The sequence below is a fragment of the Dendrobium catenatum genome, unplaced genomic scaffold (genome assembly GCF_001605985.2).
Source record: "Dendrobium catenatum unplaced genomic scaffold, ASM160598v2 original_scaffold_43362, whole genome shotgun sequence".
NCBI lineage: Eukaryota > Viridiplantae > Streptophyta > Magnoliopsida > Asparagales > Orchidaceae > Dendrobium > Dendrobium catenatum.
In genome coordinates, this window is record NW_021361818.1 from 280,452 (window position 1) to 299,645 (window position 19,194).

A 19,194-nucleotide genomic window follows, 5' to 3' on the forward strand; every position below is an offset into this window, starting at 1 on the left:
TGCGTCTCGGACAGAAGAAGATCTGCACTAGCTCCAGAGTAAACAAAACACGACAAGGCTGATCAAAATAAATTTAATCGTTAACCTTTCACACATTCTGGAGCATACGAGGCCCGCTGACATCGCTGTAAAACTCGTGGCTGAAACGGAAGGAGGCTGAACAGCAAAGAACACTCGCTCCTCTGAACATAGTGTCTCCGTGGGATAGACTAGAACCCATACCACCTCACCAGAAAATCCCTCCAATGCAGGAAGAACATACCTCGGCTTCCTGCTGAACCTGACAGGTCTAACAGACCCTATGACGGAACTCAGAAACGCGATCAAAACCCAGTCTGGACACTCCGAATCGATTTCTGGCTGACCACATCGATAGCACAGACGCAGGCCAGTCCTGTACGCACTGGCCAAATATTGTCGCGCGTCTCATAACTCTGGCACCACAAGGCCCCAACTCACGAGATCCAAACCTCGTCGTACTGGTAGCCCGCAGTACCAGACACCCTCCACTCCTCGTGATCACCAGATCCAGAATCCAGCTACAATCTCCTCTTTCCAGAGAAACCACTGCCTGAAGCCTCACCTCCAAATATCTCCTACTCGCAGTTCCACCCTGCGAATAGCGTCAGTCATCTCTAGTCAAACGAGCGCGCTCCATAAGCTCAGAACAGTAATCCGGAACGATCAGGGGCTACCTCAAAGTATCTCATAACCCCTCAAGGAAATCTTTACACCTCCAGCAGAAAATACTAACCAGCTGCGGAGCCCATACCTGGCTAATGCAGTAAACTCAGCCTCGTACTGCATCACCGTCTGCTCCCACTGAACAAGAAACTCAAGAAAACTCTCCGCACTGCTGTCTGCAGAAGAGGAACAACCAGTCCGAAACATTTAGTGAACTCTTCCCAGGAGAATCAAAGAGTTCAATCGGCCCTAAATCGCTGTACCGCTGCCTTCCACCATAAATCAGCCTCTCCATTACCAACAGAAAACGCTCAATGGAACCTTCCTCATCTGACGACACTGCATTCCGCGAAGCTTCTCCAACTCCTCACCCCACTCCTCGCTCTTAGGCTCAAACAGCGCCCTCAAATCTCGGAGATTCAATCTCAAAAACAAACTGCAATGTCTATCAAATGTCAATCAGAGTACAGTTAACAACTCTCTCTGAGTCTCGCCATCATCTAAGCAACAAGTAGCAAACTAGACAATATATCTGCACCAGGCCACTCGCGTACCTCCCCCACTGGCCTGCCTGATACACTCTGCCGTCTTTCATGTCTGGTCAGCGATCATACAGAATCCAGAAAATCCCGGGAAAACTATCACAAAAATAACACATAAAAAGCCGAACAAAACTAAAACTACCCCCAGAAAACTCAATGACACTTCCTATAGCTCTTTTTTACACAAATCCCAAATCCCAACCAATGCAATACCACTAAAATTTGTCACACCGACCCGATCCGGTAGTGGCGATCCCGGTCGCACCGGGCGCCCACACGGAACGAGAGAACCGATTGACTTACGACCGGATCTGGTTATGAATTAGTTGAACTGAATCTTCCAAATAATTTAACTCCAAACAGACAACACAGACACAGAGCACTATGAACATCAACACACAGCGAACAAAAATATATATAATTCTTTCCTCAAAACAAATCATCTACAAATTACAGTTACATGGCTCAGTAGAAAGACACAGACCAGAAAAGTATGGACTGTACAAAAAATCAAAAGGTACAAAAGTACCTATACTGATCAGACTCGAAATCTTCATCCTGATTCATTCCCTTCCTTAACCTGCAAAAACCACCAGAAAACAAGAGGTGAGCCTCAACAGCTCAGCCAACAGCGACAAACCTCCAATAAAAATTCTCAGAATCTCAAAACCAATACATCAGACAAAATCGCACAGAAATCAAACATAATCGACAGTATCAGAATGAAACAGATCAATTCAGACAGAACTGATATGGAACACGCATACTCAAACACACAGAAACGTATGGAAACAAAGTCGTCATCACAAAATCAGAAATAGACAGCATCAGAATATCAGATTCAACAAATCAAATCGTACAAAAATCAGAATTCAGTTTCATATCGGAACAGAACAGAATCGTATCATAATCATACAACAATCATATCATACAGATCAATAGTATCAATTCATAAGTACCATGAAATTTAGCTATTTGCTATACATAACACGATACGGAAATCAAGCAACCAATTCAAATCAGGATATCAATACTTATTAATTCATTAGCAAATCCCTGACACTGACGCGACATTCTCTACGAGTCCGGCCGCCTTATGCCCCCTCCCAGACACTGACTGAACTCATCAGGGAATCCACGCCCCTATGCCTCCTTTTGCTCACGGCACCAAACAAGATGCCTTTATTATAGCACCAGAACAGAAATTCATCGGCATCCGCGCACACAAACAAAATCAGATTTCAGATTTGAGCTCAATTTCAGATTTCCCAGACACACTACTGAATCTCATAGATCCAGCCTTTAACTCCCTTTATATTAGCAAATCAATAAGCATTATCAATCAGAAAAATCCAGACAAATCGAAATCCAAAAATCGGCAGGACAACGCTATACGAAATTACACAATTTTCTGAAAATCACCATTTACCACAATTTGCACAAAAATGTAGATAATAACATTTCAGAACTATTCTACCATGCACAGAAAATTTCAATATCACAGAAAAATCCAGTCGACTATAAAACACATCGAATTAAAAATACCCGGAACAAAATATCCTTCAGAAAAATACCAAATGTCACACTCGCACTTCAAACAATTAACAGAAAAGCTTACGCAGTGGTATAAAACTGAAAAACCAATTCAAAAATATGAGAAAAATTCGAAAATCACTAACGGAAACAAAATCCGGACAGAAAATACCGCCAAACACGACGGTTCTGAAAATTGAGAAAGGCGGAATGTGCCTTACCTTGCGTACAACAATATCTCGAATAGTCTCGTCGGACAAAAACGGCTCCGCGTCGTCCGAAAATTAACTTTTCCAAGATTTCTCTCACTTTCTCTCTCCTCAAAAGATATTTTCGTTTTTAAAAAATTTTCTCTCTCTTCAAAACGACTAATTTCAGCTTTATAAAACTCAGATCGGCCCGGCCGATCGCCATATTGTCCCGGGATGATCATACCAATTTTGATCGTCCTGGACGGTTCCCAGAACTATTTTCCGGCCGATATTTTGAACAGTGCAAATCGGCCTGGCCGATGCCTCTATCGGCCCGGACGATCTCTACAGAAAAACACCTGGAGCAAATCTGGGCAAATTCTAATTCTCAACTGATCGTCCCAGGACGATCCCAGATCGTCCTGGACGATCCTGGAGCAGATTTTGATATTACACTTGGGGTCTGACTTGTCAATTTGACCAAGCCAAACTCTTTGACCATGAATCTGGGCAAAATCAAGGTCAACACCAAGCTCAACTATAGCTCATTAAACTTATGATAAAAAATAAGCTTGGAAACACTGATCCCAAAACTAGGCCAATATATATATATATATATGCACTACATGAAGGTTTAGTGGTGTCAAGATCATCACATATGTGAGAGGGTTCACCAAAGTAACAATTTAGAATCTACCATCTTTTTAGTGAGGGGGGTATTGTGTTTGATTTTATGTTTACTTGGGCCCCAATGAAATTGTCAGAGAATGTGCCAACAAAGTAATAAAGTGAGCAAGAGAGCATTATCCCATGAGAAAATTATTTGCTACACACAAATATTTCAAGTAATGTCTGTTCAAACAATGGTATTTATCCAATAAAATAAAATCAGTGATAATCTCAATCTCTAATGATAAATGCAGGAAACAATGAAGATACCAGTAAGTAAAGTATTTTGGACTAATGACAGTGAATATCATAAGTTCTTTTCCTTAAGAAACTCATCAACATTAGTTATGAATTAGAGCATATGCATCCTTAGATCTCATTCAAGCTTTTAAGAATGTAAAAAAAGTGTTAATGACCTTTTTATAATTATTCTATCTCTATATACACTATAATACTAAACAACCTATATCTAGGCATATAAGCATTCCATTTTAATTCTCATAATTATTCCAACATTCCTCTGTTGAGGCAATGCATCAGACTTGATGCTAAATTTTATATATGGCCATTGCATAAATTAAATAAAGAATAGGAGATATTGAAAATAACTATTCACACTTTAAAACACAAGAGTCTACATTATGAATTACAAAGATTTTCATTTCATTAGTCAAAACTATGAGTTTAGCTGGCTATAAAATTAAAATTGAGCGACACAAATTTTATTAATTGCTCAAGAAAGAAAGTATAAGTAGAGAAAATGAAAGAAATATCATCTAGATTGAAGAATCGTAAACAAATCGTGTAGATGGATTTTGTCTAAAATGAATCTCCCCTTATAACTTCACTCTACATACTTCTTTCCACTCCAAATAATTGTTTGCTCATTAAAAGGTTGACCAACCACTCTCTCGGACTTCTCTAAAAATCTCAAAGACATTCTCCAAGTAAATCTAAAAAGAAAACAAAAATTATTCGTACTTAATGGATAAATAGACTTATGCGCTACTATGCTTGACAAGGTGGCACCTAGCATTACAATATGAACAAGTACCTTGGCACTACTAAATGTGTTTTGTTGTGGCACTAGCCTAACTCGACATTGTTGTTCCCTAAACCAGTGCAAATTTTGGCAAAGTAAACGCGATGCTTATTTTCCTTAACTATTTCACTGTAACGTTGAAAAAAATGGAATCTACGATGCTTGCATGCATCACCTATTGCTGCAACACTTCTAAAGTCGGTGATCCAGCATGGAATTTAATATAATATTTTTAAAACTCTAGCACTATAATGTTCTCCCTTGGCCATGCATTGTTGCAATGTTGGCCTTGGCTTCATTGGGGTGTTGAATTAAATGAATTTTTTTCTAAGGCTCTAGTATCGTAATATCATGATCTGGTGGTGGGGTGTGGAAGGCACTGCAGTGCTAATAATTTGGGCAATATTATGCTTGTTCTAAAATTTTCAAATTTTGTTTGTTTCCTAAGAAGTTCCTATATTATTGCAATCAGGAGCCCAACCTTATATTTTTAATGACAGCAAATATTATTGGTTGGATGTTTATTTAGTATCTCCTCTATTTACTTCATATATTTTCTTAGTATACTACTAATATTTCAGGTTTAGTATACACCAATTATTTTCAAAGAATCAAAGTATAGAAGCAATCATTACACATAATGGTAGGTACCACTCTAGTAATATGAATAAAGTGAGTAGGGATAAGTTCATTCCCATTGTTCACCATGGGATTCTTACCTAGGCATAGGAAAGGATTGACAAGTACAAACTCCTTTAACTTTATGGCTTCGATGAGTTCCTCAACAAGTCCTCTAAAGAGACAACACTCCGCGCCATGGTTGGAACTTTTTGGAACAAGCAAAATCTTAAGGTGTCCAAAGCATGCAAGCTCACCTTCAGGGGTATTAAACGTTTAAAAACTCTTTATTTTTGAATGGATTAACTAATTCAACCATTAACACCCATATTAGGGTGTAGGTTTGATAAGTGGTGGTGGAATGTGTTCCTTCCTTGTGGTAGGGGCAACTGGTATGAGGTGGTTCCTCCATCCTTGGTGTTGGTGGCCCTACAATCCTTTCTAGTATGGGTTATAAGAGTGGTCTCTAGTGTTTTGGATGGTGGCAACATAACAGAATGTTAGATCTCACATCTCTTTACTTTTTAGATAGAATTCTCTCTTGATCATGCTCTTATTGTTGTCCCTTCACAAGGCGATTTTGTATGGATGAGTGGATGTGGAGGACTAATATTCTTAACCACTATATTGTATTCTTAGGCATTACCATCACTATTACTGAGGTCCAATAGTTTAATCAACATTCTAAACTGTTATAGGTTGAGTGCATAACAAAAAGGACCCTTCCTTCATTATAGGTTCTAAATCCTTTCCTTATAACTTTCCCATCTAGAGCCTTATAATGATGTTCAACAACTCTTCTAGTTTTTGCTTCATTTTTAGGAGAGCTTGCAAGCTATCCTAATGCTTTTGGGCACTTGCGAATTGAGTCTCAAACATTCTATTAAATTCTTGAAAATGTGTGATAACCCTTACTAGTAGGTGAGTAAACCACCTCAACACTTACTCCTTAACTATCCTGAAGAATAGTCAACATTTAAGGGCATCTTCAATGTTAAGCAGCGAAATCATTTAGTCAAAAATTGCAACATTATCCACTAGGTTAGTTTTCCCCTTATAAGACTCCAAATGTAGTACCTTAGGAGGCAGGCTGGCCTCTATTATCTCCTTTGAGAAGGCATTGCTCAATTCTAACTCTCCTCTTTTGACTCGTCGAGTTAGTAAATTATAATCAACATCACTCTTCACTATATAAGTTGAAATAGGAATATGTGTTGAGGTCAGAGCCCTGTTTTATGGCCTCCTATGCCAAATTGTTTAGTCAAATTACCTTTTAAGGGTGCTTAAAAGAAGCCCAATTAGGGCATGTTGAATCATTTTTATTAGCCTTTCCTCCATCTTCATGAAGTCTCAATTAGTAGAGTAGTTAGGCTTCTCCATATTCATTGAAGGATCAGGTTGTTCTACTTATCACGTTTGGCTTATGTTTTTAGTCACTAGCATCAATCCATGATTAGCATACCTTTGAAAATGTTGAATCTAAATAAGTCTATGTATGATACCCAATCTTACAAGTAGGCAAGCTCTAGAAGCTTAACCCATAAACTTGTGAAAAATTTATGTATGTATGTATATATATATATATATATATTTATAATATATAGTATATAGAGAGAGAAGAGACGCAGGAGAGAGAGAGAGAGAGAGAGAGAGCAGAGAGAGAGAGAGCAGAAATAGAGAGAGAGAGAGCACTAGCTCAAGTATTTATAGTGAAAGTAACATTAAGTATAGAGCTACATGACTAAATGAATTAAAAATACAATGACTCAATGACCGTTGAAATTGCCTTAATAGAGCTTAACACATCTTCTAAGTGAGCTTAGCAGGCAGAATAAATATTGAGAGCTAGTTAGGCTTGTCCTACTAGCCAATCCTGAATAGCGGAAATTAATGTTTGTAGGCATCCCAAAAGTCACTAGTGGCTGAGTTTTGTTCGCCTTGCAAAATGAGAGGTAATTAAACTTGTGTTGCAAGGTAGGCAAGCTCCATAGTCTGTTAATTAAGGTGAGTTGAAGGCCTATTGAAATAAGCACCATCATTGTAATGGAGGCGTGAGTTAGATCAACAACTTCCCCTTGCTATAGCAGAGGCAAAGTAGTGTTGATGGTGAGTTCTTCATTAGATTCAAATGGTGACTTAGATTACTTGCAAGGATATTATATTGTTACATGGTAAGCAACTTTCTATTAAAGCATTTATAGAGTTATATATCATGATCTTCCGGTGAGCTCCTAAAATGGAAAAAATTATTCTGTACCAGGATCGTCTGGAGATGAATTAAAACGTGCCAACATCATCGAATATACAGCAATACACAATTGCGGTACACAACAAAATTATAAATCAACATATTCTGATTTACCTCAGGACGATGTCTGCATTCTCATAGAATAATTTTACCCTATATGACCCACAAAATGGTGAGCTCTTCTATCATGACCTACTAACTACCTAGTAATACTTTAAAAGATATATACAAGTACACAACAACAATGCATTCCTAACACAATGTTTTTGCTCTTGTATTTATGTACAATATCTAACATTGATTTGAAGTTCCAAATTTTGCTAATATTTTAGTTGACGCTTTGGTTATGAACAATTGTTGCTAATAACATTGTTATTATCTTGAAAAATTGAGGAATTTGATCTTGAATAAAACTTTTCTTGCCTAATGGGGATGAAGCATTCTATTGGTTTTTAGACCATAATTTACTGGTTGATGTGTCACCGGTCACCTATGTTTTTTTTTTCTTTTTTTTCCGATCAAAAATTATATATTCTTATGTTCCAATATAACATTCAAAAAAAATAATTATAAATAATTATATTAATATATTATGAATTATTAAATTTTACAAAAATTGTGCATAAGCATCATATTCACAAACTATCTCAAAATACAGTATAATATATTTAGCTTGAAAGTTTTTATTTTTACAATATTTTTTTTAATTAAATTAAATAATTATTAAGTTGTTAAATATTTATAATGTCATATATATATATATAATATATATATATATAATATATATATATATATATATACTATATATATATATTATATTATAATATATATATATAATATATATATATATATATCAAATTTTTAATGCTTCAAATAGAGTAATATAAATAATTATTAACTTTCATGGACACTCATTTTTTTTCAAAAATGACATAATTTTCACTTTCATAAATGACATCCGCTCATTTACTGCAACCAAACAAATATTTAGGAGAAATGCTCTTTAGAAAAATATTATTTAATTCATCGTACGAAATTTATTATAATGGGTTGAGGGTCGGCTATTCAGCACTTTTAACGCTCATAGGAATTCCGGGATTTTTTTTTTTTTTTTTGAAGAAAAATATATAAATCATACAAGCTGACAGAAAGGAAAACTCTTCAATTGTAACAGTTAAAAAAGCAAAAAAGCTTAGCATCATGATAATTATACCAGAAAGCCCCAGATTTTGGTGAGCCCACAACATATCAAGCTAGTTTAAAAGTAATTGGTATATGTACACAACTATAAATACATCCATGTAATTAAAAATTTTGTAAGGATAAAAATTTGAATTAAGTTAGTGAGTGCAACAACTTAATGTAATTATTCCATGTCACAAAACCAAAAATAAAATCACAAACAAAAAACACAAAAATCAAACATGAACAAGCAATGACATGCCCCCTCGGACTTGAGAGCACTCAAGCAGAAGTTGTACTTTTTTATTAAAAATCTTGAATAAGATTACAGGAAAGTCTTAAGAGAAGGTACCAAACAAACAGTTGAAGTTTTCATGTTAGTTCAAACAAAGCAGTAGAACCGGATTTTGTTGCTGTTGAGCAATTATACCAGCAAAAAAAATGCCGAAAATAATGGCAAACAAAACCGAAGATTATCATATTTTCCTCGAAGATATTGAATCATAACAGTATGGATCAGTGGCTGTCCAGTTGTCAAAACCAGCCTCAGTTAAAGACACGAAAGCCAGAATATTATTAAAAATAGATGTAAGAATAAATACCATCAAATTCATCCTAGATCCCAATTTTTTTCTCCACCTTCTGAATTTGGCTTAAGAAGATCCACGTCATCTGCAGCCAAAAGAGTTCATACGAGGTCAATAATCTCATACACCTATTTTGCACATATATAAAAGAAATTGAAGTCCTTGGTCATGCTTTGATATTTTCCCTATCAATTGATGAACATTGATGATAAATCCAATCATAAAAGGCGCAAGTTCTAGAAGTGCAGATTTTCATCCATATATGTAAATGGTAGGATAAGTGGAAGAAATATTACCATAACATGCGGTGCAATCCTCACACAGTAAACAGGGAATCCAGTGTATAATTTGAAAGGTCCACCACTCTTTAGGGTTTTCAGGGCACAGTCCAATGATCCAGTGTATGGATATTTCCCATCGGCATCAGGCTGCATCTTCTGAATCTGAGTTTTCACATAGTCAAAAGGTAAACTGCAAGCTGACGCAAAAAATCCTGAAACAGCACTGGCCCCTGAGAGGAAGTTAAAAACAAAAAATCAATTTATGAATGCAAAATGTTAAATGTTATAATATGTAACCTTCAAATCTCAAAACTCAAAACCAATTGTATAAAAAAATTGAAGGCATGCATGGAAATATTTCTATTAATGAAGCACGATCAACCTATACTAAGATACCTGTTGAGATTTCGATGGTTATGGATAATATTGTAGTGATTTAATTCACAATTTTTTTAATAAAACTCTGAAGACTATGTAGATGGCAAAAGAATGAAGGATCATTTTGGTATCTATATGAATGAACAAATGAGATCACCATAAATATGGTAACTAGAGAAGAGAGAAATTTTTAAGTCATACAGTAAAATTATAGGAGAGAGTTATAAAGCATTGACTTCAAATTTTATTGATTTCATGCAAGAAGACCATGAAGTATTTTTGTGGTAAGATATATAATGAAAAAAATATGGAATGGAGAAAGGATTGTCATATTATCTTCTATTGATCTTGAGCAGGCTTATATTAAGTGCGACAATAATTGATTTGATGTGCATTGAAGAAAAAAAAGTTACAAAGTTATGTCAGAATTATTATGATTGAGTATTGAACAATACTAGACTATTATAAATAGTTGAGGGATGGCAAAATAATTCACAACTACTTCAGAAATATATAATGATCATTTTTAAATTTGTTTCTTCTTATATTTGATTCTGGACAAGATTACAAAGGATATCAAACGACAATGATAGATATTTATCATCATTAGTGTCTAGCATATGGAAAGACCTTCACTTCAGAAGAAACTTATTAATTATTTATTTATTTATTACTTTTTAGTGGGAGAAAAAAACATTTTTTTAAGAAATAAAATACTTATATCTAATCTATCTACTTGCCATACACATCTCACATTATTGCATTTTTATCTTAATTAATATCTATATAACAATATCTACATACTCACTACAAAGGGTGTAAGAGAGAGAAACACAACTTATTCCACATAGAAGGATGAGCCAGAATTCAAAATGCCACAGTTCTTGTGCTTTATTAGAGGATGTTTCGCCATCTTTTCAAAAAAAAACTTGAATGACCATTAGCTTTCACACTTTTCTCATTAGCATTTCATATTCTTTTAATTCTCCCCGAAAGCATTATTATTATATTTCACCTTCTTCCTCATGCATCTACCCTCGCACATTCTCTCATACAACATATTTGCAGCAGTGTCATGATGCTTAGTAACAAATAAAAATGGATATTGGTTGTTCACTTTCCACATCAACATTTATCTGCAACATGGGTAAGTTTCCCTCCACCTCATAATGCCCCCATTCTCTAACTCCACTCTATTACCATTTCTCTCTTTCTTCCATGGTCATGACTTCTTTAGCTCTATTCATCTACACTCAAGGCTCTTCTCATATTTCCAAGACAAAATCTCCCTAAAGCATTGATTTTCTTTGAAGAAAAAAAATTTTGTTGTGAAGTAAAACCACACAATAAAACAAAAAAAAGGAACAGAAAAGTACACAATTTAACGTGGGAAAATTAAAAAAAAAAGTATGAGTCATACCACAACAAGAAATCCACTATGAAAATTAGGAGAAACTATACATATCTCTCTTCTCACCCTCTCTCTTTTGTCTCTCTTCACTTCATACATAGTTCTACACAAGGAATACACAAAGAGATCCACTTCTACTAAACCAAAGGATGCAACTCTTCAAGTGGAATAAGAAGGAAGAAAACTACTCAACTCGGCTCATAGTGCCGCGGAGCTCCACTCTCTGTCTCAGAGTCCACCTTGCAGTGTCGTGGCACTGCAATTTATAGTGCCGCAACACTCTACTCTTTGTCTCCAACCAGAGATAGCAATGTGGCAGCGCTCGAGTATACAACATCACAACATTGTACGGCTATACGAATAGAACATACTTGTCAAGGGCTTCGCCCCCAAACCCTCAAGCAAGGGGCACGCTACCTCCCTGCAACACCCCATCGAGCTCCTCGTCCAGCTCGACCGACAAAATTTAGGCTAGGGTCAATAGTACAACACAATTGTTCGACAACCAAATTCCACACAAAACTAACATATTTCTTATATATTATGGAGGTGACATTACTGATATATTTATAAGTTATAAATCATATTTTTTTGCTATTAAAAAATATATCATATTAGATAGACTTTACTAAAATGGATGCGAATAATCCTTTATAGGGTTAAGAGATTGCAACCTAAAACTTCTCTCCTTTTTTTAATAACTTTGGTTGTTCGTTATTCTTTGCAACCTAATCACAATGGCTAGTGATCATGGTGAAAACATTGGGTGGTAGTTCTTCTGTGATCATGTTTGTCTATGGTACTCTCCCTAGGCAACAATAATGACGATGGAGTGTCAACTTCATTCTTTTAATATGACAATAGATAATCATGATGATGACAAATTGGACAGTGGAGCATTAGTAATTAACTTTCTCAATGGTCCTCTCCCTATGCAATATAAGCGCTTATTCAATAGCAAATAGTGATAGAGAATTAGTTTTCTCCATTCATCTTTGATCATTATAGTTGAAGGTGGAATGGAGTAACCTAGAGCCTCTATCTCCTTGAACCACTTTACAAAATGAGCCACCCACTTTTTCTTACAACCTAATCAAGACCGGCCTTTAACTTATAATAGGTCATCACGAGCATAGTAGGTCAAGCGATATGGCATTGGTAATCAATTTTCTCAATAGTCTTCTCCAATCGACAGACGAGCATTGCCTTACTTTTTTTAGTCATACACTAACTTTTCCAATGATCCTCTCCCTAAGTAGTAGGAGTGGTAACCCCCAACAGCAAAAACAAAATGAATTTTTCCTCCATTTGCATTTGATCATACAATGTAGGAAGGTTGGTTCGTAGAGATAAGTAGCTTAGGTGCATCATAAAATCTACTGTTGAGCATCTTGAAAGGGGAGGTCAATGACAGTACTTTTTAGTCCCAACTTTCTGCTCCTATCTTACTAATCTTTACTTTGTCTCACACTAGTCATCTTTACAACTTGAACTCAATGGAACGTAGGGCTGTGAACAATCCAGTTTCGAGTTAGTATGGGGTTCGCTTGACATTGACTCAACAGCTTGGAGCTTGGCTCAAAATTCCATGAATGGAACCATGATTCATTGGATTTCGATCCAGCTCGAATCAAAGTTGAATTTATCTCAATCCAGCTTGTTTTAATTTTAAGCTGGTTCAAATGGAATTGCTTGATCCAATCTAGCTTGAAATTTAAATTATTTGTCTCGTTTTTATTGAGCTAGCTCCAAATAAGTTGCCAAAAGCATAAAATAATTATGTTGACACATGGTTTTAAACCTGAGCCAATGCGAAAAATTGAATTGACTTAATTACCCCATTGTAAGCCACTCAACTAAGCCACCATTCATTTAAAGTTCCATAAAAATTATATTATATACTAATAAGCCATGATGCACAGACACGAACATAGTGACACGGATACGACATGACATGGACACGGGACATGGTAATTATTGAAAACATAGGACATGGGCACGGGTTGGACATGATATTATAATTTTTATACAACAACAACATCAAGCCCTTGTCCCACTACGTGGGGTCGCCTACATGAATCCTTTTTGCCAATGTGTCCTATTAAAAGTCAAATTCTCATTTAAATCTAATAAAGAAAGATCATTTCTAATATTTTCTAACCAAATCTTTTAGGTCTACCTCTACCTTTCTTAACATAAGTTAAATCTAATACCTCAACTTTCCTAACCGGGTCATCGGAAGGCCTCCGTTTAATGTGACCAAACCATCTAAGGGGACTCTCTTTAATCTTATCTTCCACTGGAGCTACTCCAACCTTTGCACGTATATGCTCATTTCGTATCTTACCTCTAAGGATAATGCCACTCATCCACCTAAGCATCCTCATCTCTGCAACACTTAACTTAGTATTATGCTTCTCTTTTAATGGCCAACATTCGGCACCATAAAGCATGCGTGTCGGACACGCGTGTTCAATTTGTATTTAATATTTTTTAATCAGACACATTTTCGGCGTGTCCGACAAGTGTCGGAGGAGTGTCTGATGAGTGTTGTGTCGGATACGGTGTCAGACACTGCATGCCTCTTTTAGGAGAAGTGCGGTGCATCATAGTCTCCAATGAATTTTTGTGACACATATGGATTGCAGAAAATAAAATTGAAGTAAACAAAATATAAACCAGATTTATAGTATTTCGATCACTTGACATGTCCACTCTCCGAGCCTCTACTCAGGACTTTCACTACCACTCTCTTGCTCCCATCAAAGATGAAAAAGCCAGTCTCTTTTATGGGTAATGGAGATACCCAATACTATTTCGCTCTTATTGAAGTCACTTTCTAGCCGCCCATTAGATCCATGAAGCTTTGTCCAAGTCTCAACATCGAGACTTACTAGATCCCTTCTCCAAGAGCTTTTTCAACAAAAATCAGAGGATCTAAGTATTAAATTGACCTAGATAACCATGATGAATCCCTTAGCTCACATTTTTTGTCCCTCCCAAAAGATCTCACAAGTCTCTCCAATATTTCTCTTGATATCTTTGGAATGCCAAAGCTTTCAAAAAACTCAAAAGGGAACTCAATAGGACTAGAAAAAGCTATTTAGAGTTCCTTAATATATGTTATTAATAAGAATGCTCACAAAGAAATCTTAAAATAGATTGCTTAATGATTTTGATGGGCTGATCTTATAATACGGTCCATGGATCATATAATACGATTAGTATAAATTGGTCTGAAACCATAAATTTGCTTTATGTTTGATTGTACATTATGATTAGTACAAATTTTTGATTCAGAGTATTGAATCGTCTAATCCGAATAGAGTTCGTCCATATATGCTTTCTATTCGTCTCACACTTTTTGTCCCTTCTAAAAACCTTACAAATCTCTCCATTCTCTCTCCCAATATCCTTGCAACATCAAAGTTTTCAAAAACTCAAAGGAATTGAATAAGACCAATAAATATGGTTTTATAAGATATGCTATTTATAAGAATGCTCCCAAATAAACTTGATTATAAAATGTTTAATGATTTTGATGGGCTGATTATATAGTACGGTCCATGGATCACACAATACAATTAGTATAATTCAACCTAAAATTGTTAATTTGCTCTCTGTTTGATCAGACTGTATGATACGAATCCTAATGCACGATTAGTTCAAGTTTTTGATTTTGAGTGTTGAATCATTCCGTTCAAATAGAGTTCATCCAGACATGCCCTCAGAGTGTTGAATAGGACTAGAAAAATCTTTTTAGGGTTTTATAAGTTTTGTTATTTATAAGAATGCTCCTAAAGAAACATTAATATAGAATGTTTAATGATTTTGATGGGCTAATCGTATTGTACAGTCCATGGATCATACACTACGATTAGCATAACTGAGCTAGAAATCATTAATTTACTCTCTATTTGATCAAACTATACGATATGAATCGTATAGTATGATTAGTTCAAATTTTGGACTTAGAGTTTTGAATCATCCAATTCGAGTAGAGTTCATCCAAACATGCTTTCTGTTTGTTTGTACCGACAAATGAATTTGTATAATACGAAATCAACTCTGATTTGACTCTTTGATCTTATGTCCTAGAATAGATAAATATTTAAATGATATTGAAAAGATGTACAATATGATCATGTTCCTATAATATGACTAATGCAATTTTGAATTTACCTCTTTTTAGACAGTGCAATTAACGATTTCTTAATTTCTATGTTGCACGGATACACCTATTTATGAAGTATGCTGTATCGGACACGTGCCAGATATGGATACGCCTCCGATACGGCACGGATATGTGTCGGATACAGCTTTGCCGTGTCCAAGTAAAATATTATTTAAATTTGATCAGACACGCGTATCAGATACGCGTGTCCTATTAAAAAAAATAGAGCTGCAATTTGCTCTATTCATTTCGGCTATCCGCTCGATATCCCTATTCATTTATGCGGCTTAAACATTTCGGCGAGCTAGGTTTTTCATTTTCGCATTGGTCTTCGTCTTCTTCTTTATAGTCGAAGGAGCGACTCGACGACGCGAGCATAGAAGCGGACATAATCTTCCTTCGTTGACAAAGAGGCTTGACGACGCGAGCATTAAAGCCGACATAATCCTTCGTCGACGGAGCGACTCGACAACACGAACAGATGTGAGCATTGAAGGTTCGTTTTCGTAATCGTAGGCTCGGTACTGGAACTCGGTATCGCTCAGTACTTGGTACCGCTCGGTACTCGGTACTGCTCGTTACTCAGTACCGCTCGGTATTGCTCGGTACTTGGTACTCCGTACTCGGTACTCAGTACTGCTCGATACCGGAACTCGGTACCGCTCGGTACTGCTCGGTATAAAGGGGTATCGAATGGTACCAATTAGTACCGAGATGGTAGAGAAAACTTTAAAGCAACTCTTATAATAAAATTTTGTTCCGGGGTCACTGCTCTAAGATGTTATTTATGCTATTCTAAAAGATAGGTGGAGCAAAAGTAATACACTTTTACATTGCTTGGCTCACTCACTAAATCCCAGATAAATTTCAACATTTTTCATTATTAATTCACAATTTGTTGTTTAGTAATTTCAGCATTTTTTCATTATTTTATTTTAATATTTTTTGAAAATATTCAACTAAAGAATGGCTTCAAGAGGATCCTCAAAGAGTTTCTCCACAGAAAGATTTAGAAATTTAAAATATGAGGAAGATATGTTTGAAGCGTTACTTTCCAAATGAGGAGGAAAGAAGAAGTGTCAATATTGACCTTACTAAATTTTTTTGGTTATTTAGAGGACTTTGGTGACCAAAAGTCGTTGCGTGATAGGTGGAGAATTGATCCGAAAATGTGGTGGATTATATATGGAGTTTTAGCGCCTCTACTTCAAATAATCGCCATAAAATTGCTTGACCAAGTTTCATCTTCATCTTATTGTGAAAGAAATTGGAGTACATACTCGTTCATCTAATCAATGAAGATAAATAAAATTACTCCACAACGGACTGAAGATTTAGTTTATGTGCATACAATCCTTCGGCTTCTCTCAAGGAATACTCCAACTTATATGGAAGGAGACAACATGATGTGGGATGTTGTTGGAGATGGATTTGAATCTCTTGAGGATATGAGAATATTAGAAATTGCTAATCTTTCACTTGATGAGCCTGAATTAGAAGCTATGATATTTATTGAAGATGATATAGAAACTCAAAGAAAAACCATTGAAGAAGCTAATCCTATCATTCCTTATATTGTATAGTTGAAATTTCATATGCTGGACAATTTATCTTCTTGTTTTTATTATTGTACTAGACATTTAAATATTTAATGCTTACTTTTATTTCAAATTTTTTGTCATTTCAAATATTACACTTTGATTACTTTCTTAATTTTTATGTATTATTTATATATTATAATGCCGTATCCACGCCGTATCCATATCTTGTATTTTTAAGAATTGGCGTGTCCCGTATCCGTATCGTGTCATATCCGTATCTGTATCGGTGCAACATAGCTTAATTTGAATACTAGATACAAGATGATGTAAATCGTACAATATGTTTTGTTATTTCAAAATTTCAATTTTAGTTCTCTATTAATAAATCACTTGATTTTCTAAATTTTCAAAATAACATGTCATATAATATGATATAGATGGTATAGTATATTTTGACAGAAATTAAATGCCTTAATTAAAAGTAAAATTTTCTCATCTTTAATATATTCTTCACTCTGGTGTGTATGCATGGTTGTTTATCCAATATAATAATATAAATAAAAGAAAATTCATTAAAAAAATAACAATTTTGGCACACATTTTACTTCGACTTTTTTTATTTATTTAAATCTTTAGTGGTCACATTCGCAATTATGGGCTCAATCAACTTCTCTTCTGATTTCGTTTCTTGTGCGGCAATTGTTTATTTTATTTGAAGTGTTGTCCAAAAATCTACATACTTAATTATAGTTTATATTAGTATAATCAGTAATGTTTGTGATCATTAAAATCTTAGTGTATGCAGGTTCATGGGATGTAACAATCTCATTTTTTATGACCAATATTTTGATTGAATTTGTATTTTCAAAAGAATTTTGAGCAAAGCATTTCATTAATATATTGAATTGAATTTTCTCCTTCTCACTTTATGCCTCCTAAAAATATTACATGGGAAAGAAAATAAAAGAAATCATAATGAATTGATATAAATGCAAAAACTCATTTTTTTTAATAACCGCAAATTGCTAGAAATATTTCTTATCCAAAATACCAAATCAATAACCGCTCTTATTACCCCCATTTCTCTTTGACGAGTTACGACTTTGGTTTCATAATAATGTCCAATTTCATCTCAACATCAAAGTCTGACATTATTACAACATCGACATTTTAAAACAAAGCCCTACATGGGGTCCAGATTGGGTACCCATGCTTTACTCGGACGGGCTTCGCCCACCCATGGTGACTTTTGGGATGCCGTACCCTCATATACCCACCCACTTTACATGCTTTTTGAATGCAGTCTGCCACAGACTGATGGCCTTGAGGCTTGTTGCCCTTTGCTCTGATTGCAAACTTTCAAGCCGCATATCAGAATTTACAGTAGTCGCAACGTGGTTAAGTTTTGCACACTACGTAGTAAGGATTGCAGTAATATAAGATATACAATGATTAGCAATGTAAATTGATTTATCCCCCTATATTGAGTATCCACACATACCCACCGATAAGACCGTGGGCGTATCTATACCCACCCATACCCATTGGGTATGGGTGGATACATGGGTGGGTGTGGGTATGGGTACCCAATGAAGGGCTTTATTTCAAAACCATCTCAACATCAAAGTCTGATATTGTCTTGACAATAATGCTCTATGCTAGCAATTTATACACCCACAACTTGACAACTCATCTTTGTCCGACGTTGTCTTAACATCGACGACTAACACTCTCTCAACATTGACGCCTTCTTAACATCGACGCCCGATACTTACTGCATAACATTGATGCTCGACTCTCGATAACATTGTCGTCTCCTCTGTCGGTGTCTGATACACGACATTGATGCTCAGCTCTCGACATCCTAATATTAATCATTTTAAGCATAAATTCTGGTTAAATGACTTATTATTTTTACATTATCTTTAATATTATTCTTATTCAATTTTTATATTCTATTTTTAAAATATGAATAATATCGTCTCCAACTCGTATCCATGTCCTATATTTTTAATAATTAATATGTCTCATATCTGTGTTGTGTCATATCTGTGTTACCGTATCCATGTCTGTGCATCATAGAAATATAATAACAACCATGCTCTTTTCTTTC

The 19,194-nt window shown here is 35.4% G+C and overlaps 1 protein-coding gene across 2 annotated transcripts in view; it reads left to right on the forward strand.

Annotated features, from left to right (window-relative positions):
• The window catches only part of LOC110101281 (tRNA:m(4)X modification enzyme TRM13 homolog), a 49,302-nt gene that overhangs the window by 20,458 nt on the left and 9,650 nt on the right, over window positions 1–19,194 (forward strand). The window lies entirely within an intron of this gene.